This window comes from Rhamphochromis sp. 'chilingali' (genome assembly GCF_963969265.1).
Source record: "Rhamphochromis sp. 'chilingali' genome assembly, chromosome: 11".
NCBI classification, from domain to species: domain Eukaryota; kingdom Metazoa; phylum Chordata; class Actinopteri; order Cichliformes; family Cichlidae; genus Rhamphochromis; species Rhamphochromis sp. 'chilingali'.
Genome location: NC_137938.1, coordinates 35,867,966 through 35,873,965, shown reverse-complemented (window position 1 = coordinate 35,873,965; position 6,000 = coordinate 35,867,966).

Genomic DNA, 6,000 nt, shown 5'->3' with positions numbered 1-6,000 from the left:
ACCAGTTTAAAGTATTACTGAATATAACATGATTGAGCTAACAGGTCACATCCATATGAGTGTGTAGTGTCCTCTGGTTTCCCAGGAAGTGTCACTTCTCTTTCAACATGCCAGGTTTCCAATATTAGCATTCTTTACAAAGGGACTTCAGCATAAAATAGTTGGATTCATGGGGTCTATATTCAATTTTCTACACAGTTTAAGATAGTTCCAATGGATTTTCTTTTGTCTGACTGCTCGTTTTCTTCTGTTCTTTTCAGCTTTCCTAGTTTTTTTTTTTCTTTTAAAATCACCCTGAATGGCTTTGTTTGTCTGGTAAGAGTTGTAAATAAATCAAGTCGAAGATCATTTCTGCCTCCAAGTGTGTGTCCTCCACCACTCAGCCAGTCCTTACACTGATTTATACTGTCTGGGCAGTCATAAAAACCCATAGCTATTGTAGCAATGAGTAGCAGAAGAAAACAACAAACTTTTAGTATTTCAATTGTAGGCGTCTTAACATAACTAAAACACATATTAGAAATGGTTTCAGACAAACAAATGATTGCTCCACTGACTAATCAATAAAGCCCCAGACTGCAGTGACTCCATTTGCCTCACACCACCAGTCCACCACATTACTCAATCTAAAAATGTGCAAAATAAAAGAGTCAACATTTTAAGGTCGACTATGGTGGCGGGTCTAACTGAGGAACAGCAGTCTCACCACATCCATCAGGTTATTGATCCCTCAAAGAATAGACTCTCTCGGTGTCAAATGTTCACCTTCCCTCCAGACAACAGAGAATGAACATGTTGCAGCACAAAAAGCCTCACCACGCCGACAAGAGAGGGGTCACAGATATGAGTCGACCACTCCCACCGCCCCCCACACTCTTAACTTAATACCCGCTTTATTTTGCCAGTAAGTGGCACCTCTTTGGGGAGACAAAGAGTGACCTCAATTCAATCTGACATCCCACCTATCGATCTGCACTGCCGTATTCTCCAGAGATGGACGTCTGGCTTGCTCTTGTGCTGCTAACATTCACATTTAGCAACAAGACGAAATGTGCCTTTTTATTAAACAAAATCCCTCCAGATGTCTCACCTCATCTACCAAAGACTAAATTATACACGCACACACACACACACACACACACACACACTGCCCTATATTCATCGGCCTTTCTCCTCCCACGTAGGGCACTGTTCATCTTCAGTGGGGCCCTTTTGTTAAATTGAAAGTGTGTCATAACAAATGGCGAAGGTGTCTGGCTTAAATGTATGTGACTGGGGCCGATGTCATCTCTGTCAAAGGAGCATCCCTAGTATTTTTAACAAGGTGGAACCGTGACATGGACACAGGACAATTACTGTCAGAGCGCACAGGGTGATGAATCTGCTGCCTTATTGTGTTTGTCATGTCGACCTCTGGCTGGGACCTGATTGGTATGGCCACTTACCTACAGACAAGTCAGATGGATACATTGTTTCTGTGTATGTGTGAATGTAAATATAGTGTGGCACTACACTGACACTGAATTGACTCTCACTTGGTTTTAGGTGAAAAAAATCTTGAAGTGAAGTTAAAAGGTTATACAATTAAATAATTGGTTGATATAATAAAGATGTTTTGAAAAGAGAAACCACAGAAAATAAGTGAAACAAATACCAGATTAACGCTGAATAGTCCCCCTAAAAAACTGTTTAAATTAGTCAATTAGTGACTAGCCGTGTCTCAAAATGCATTCTTGCATCCATAGCCATGTGTGTGTTATAGACTGCACATGAAAGATGGATGTAAACACGATGAGATGACCCACTGGTTTATGTTTATCTTGCAAATTTAAACCAGTCACATTAAAAATAATGTTTTTACAGGACTCTTTAGAGCCAGCTTCAGCAGCAATAAGTTGAACTATTCATTTTCTGTATGCACTGCTCCAATGATGTGCCATCACAACATTTCAAGCAATTTGGTCTGGACCTTGACTGCATCAAAACAACACCTTGATTCTGTGCATTTTCAGCAATTCTGTTGTCTAAGCTGTTGCTTCTAATATTTGGGTCAACTTTAACTGTTGGACCTATGGCCTAACATTTGAATCCAGAAAACGTTGGTATACAGATGAATTTGTGGTTGACTCAATGGCTGTAAGGTGCCCAGGACTTGTGGCTGCAAAACAAGCCAAAATCAAAACCATTCCACCTCCGTGCTTGAAGGTTGTGTGAGGTGTTTGTGCTAGAGGTGCTGATGTGTTGTGATTGGTTTTCGCCAACAATGGCACTGTGCATTATGACCAAACATCACCACTTTTGTCTCATCTGTCCAAAAGACGTTACTCCACAGGTCTTGTGGTTAATTTACAAATCTTCACCATGCTGCCATGTTCAAGAGAAGGGGCGTCCTCCTGGTCAGCCTTCTTACTTACAAGGAGAATTCTTCTTGTTCCGTCCTTTCCTGATTGTGCAGTCATGAACTTTAAAATTGAACTCAAGTAGAGTCTGAGATATAGCTCTTAGGTTTTTGTGGTATTGTGTTAACACCCACGTAAATGCTCCAGACGAGTGCACTCACAAAATTCTATTCTTATAACTTGCTGATAATCAGTTGATCAAATGCTTTGATTGTCAGTGCCTGGCTGCTACTTACCCCCATTGTGGCAACAGTGAGGGTACTTAGCTTTTCACAGGGCTGCAGAACAGTTCTGTGAAAAACTTTTCACAACAGTCATTTGAAGGTGTTTTAATTCTACACGCAGAAACTTCATCAATTTTTAATGTAGTTTTTTTTCGTGCTGCCAACCAAGGCTACTGTACATAAAGTGCACTTTAAGTACCGGCATGTGCACTCATAGTATAACGTTGTTACCCTCACTGAGTTCCATCTGGGCTTTGCAGTGCAAAAGAAGGGACCACTAACCAATTTTAACCTAGTAGAAGTAGGGTATATCATCAGCACCAGTGATGATGTTAGCTAGAGTTTAGTACTACAAAGGCAAGTTGATAGAAGTTGCAAATGTTCAGCAGCTGCAATCTAACACTGCAACTGTCGTATCTGGTAGGATTAAAACTGAGCAACGCTTTCTTTCCAAAAATTCACACATTAGTCACTACTACACGTAGTGCACTACATGAATGTACTGTGCTAAAAGGGACACAAACTGTTTATAGAATATTTTCAGCTGTTCTGTTCAAAGGAAAAACTAAGTCTTTACATATTAGCCTATAAAGTAGACCAACTGTAGTATTCAGTAATTTCTAATATCCCAAGTAATTTAACTTCAGAGTAAAAAAAAAAAAAAAGGACTGTAATTGCTGCAGCTGGCTCTGGAGGTTGTGATATTTACTGGCTCTGATTTGTATCTTGAAGCAACGTATTTTGCTTTTATGGTTTATGCTGGGCCTAGTGTTTGCCATAAATGGCAGGTGTGCAAAATTGAAGTGCAAAAGTAATTCAGCTCCTGCCATTCAAAGGAGCTCTGTCAGTTTGATTTACCTGTGCACATAAACATTCACACATACACACACACCTTTTGGCCACATGTGTTTTTTATATTCATATGGTGAGGGAACGAAAAAAATGTGCAGCTCCAAAATGGAGGTTGAAGGGTCATGGTGTTTGGCCAGGAGTGACAGCTCTGAAATGAAGGCATAAGTCAATCGGCTACTCTCCATACACACACACAAACGCACACACACGGGTTGGGGTGGGAGGTGAGATGGCGGCGGGTGGTTAGGGTAGAGGGCGGAGATTGAAGGATTGAAGAGGGAGGTGGAGGAGGGGAGGTTGGGTGTAAAGGGCACAAGGTTACCATGTGGGGGAGTGTGTTTTGTGTGAGCCCTTGTGTTTTTGCGGTGGGAAGAAGAGAACTTGACATGTTAAAGTTACAAGCCGTTTTTGCTCTATTTTTCTTTTCTCTCCTCTTTGTCCGATGTGAACACTGAGAGCTGACCAGCAGCTATATGTGCTCAAACCTGAGCACATGTGCAGCCACACACGTGCATACACCTGGTGACACACCTTGAACCCAAAGGTCACAGAGCATGTGTGCTCTGGGTCACAGTTTTTGTTTACTTTCTGTCATGCATCAACCAGGCCTCTATCAACATTTGAGCTGCTTCCTAACGCGAGCACACAAAATCCCCTATTTATTTTAAAATCACTGATTGATCCACAGTATTGATTGGTGTCTCTTTCCCTCCTTGAATCAAAGTATTTTATGTATAATTGACCAGTTAATGGATTTACCCTAAATTCTTTGAGGTGACAGGTAATGTTTTATTTGTGTGTGTTGTCAAAACTTAAACGTCTGATCTTTTGCTATGGTAGGACATAATCCAAAGTCAGCATATGGATGTATTAGAATCAAAAGATTACCATTTGTGTCTGGATTGTACAAGACATGGGCCAAGCATTATAAATAAAATAAAGAACAGACCCCAAGCTTTTAAAGCATCAGTTCATCTGTTTATGAAAAAAATGAAACCACCTGGAAATTCCAAAACCTGAAGTTGACTCAAATGTCTGCTAGCAGATGGCTTAAAAAGAGGTTCTTTTCATGGACTCCCATGTTGAAATGCTCATTCTGTTACATCAGAAATAAATTTTCTTTCTAGTGTACTTTTCATAACAACTGGTGAATTCTATCTTTGCGTGCTTAAAATATTTTATGTTTTATAAAAGTTGCTTTACCAAAGGTTTGACTGATTTGACTGACAGGTGATTGAAGCTGGTAGCTCTCTGATGGCTTTACCTGTGCTAATTGATCCTGGACTTCTTAGCTGAGTTTTTAACAAATAATGACTCGCTGCACACTTACCTGTACAGCAACCCATCTAATAACCTCGCTCTTCTGCTTTGGTGAAATTCTAGGATTTTATTATTTTGTTCTTAGCACTAATTAGCAGGTAATTATGTCAGGCTTACTAGCATAATTGATTATTTGGTATTCATCTTGTTGCTTTTAGCGCCAAAAAATCAGTTAAGTAAGATCAAACATTAAAATGGTCAGTTTAGATACATCAGATGCATAAAACTGACAATTTCCCATCTTTGATATAAAGACAGTCTCTGTCAGCTCAGTTATATGAGGCAGATATATGATGGTCTTACAGCTTTGTAAAACAGGTGAAACCTAGTTGATTACATGCAAATAAAAGGCTTTCCCATGTTGCATTGTCTATGCATAGACAATGTGAACAATTAATTCTTTGTTTTTTTTCATAGGAGTGGTAATGTCCTGCTGCTTTGATGAGATATGGATAGATAAAAGCTATTTTCAGCCTCTATTTGGCAGGGGCATTGGAGAGCAGAGATGGATGCACAAGGCAGAATGACCTGCAGCTTTACAGCTCATGGGTCATCTGCTCAACCAAGTGACTTATTTTACCCTGAAACAATGAAGATGTAAGGTTTAGGCAAGAAATATCCAATCACTAATAAGCTAAGATTTATTTTCTGCAGGTCTCTACCTAAGAGCCACAGTGCCAAGATAATTATGATATATTCTAAAGCTTTTGTCTACTCACATTAAGATTTCTTTTCACTTGACAACTAGAAAATTACAAACAAACAAAATGTTCTGAATTATGACAGATTAAATCTGTGCCTCTGAGTCCATTTTTTGCATAGAAATGATATCTGAAGGGTCACCAAAGGACCCAAAGGAATTAAAAAAATGTTTAAAATATTTTAATATTTACTTCTTTGTAAGATTTTCTGTTAAATTGCATTATTAGGAGCTAGTGTTCCTCAAACTTAAAGAGCTCAGGGGACAAAAAAAGCTTAATGCGGAATGGCTTGCATTTTTTCTTATGCATTTACTTTAAGATGATAGTAAAAGACATTAGAAAAGTTAGTGTGAACAAAACAATTTTATTTTAATTAACGGATAATCCATATTTCCAAACAAAAGTAGAGGGGATAAAAACAATTCATAGAAACTTTCTGTCAATTTATTCACCAACAAACAGCTTTCTACAGTCCAAGGTGGCTTTTTCAGTATCAACACTGGT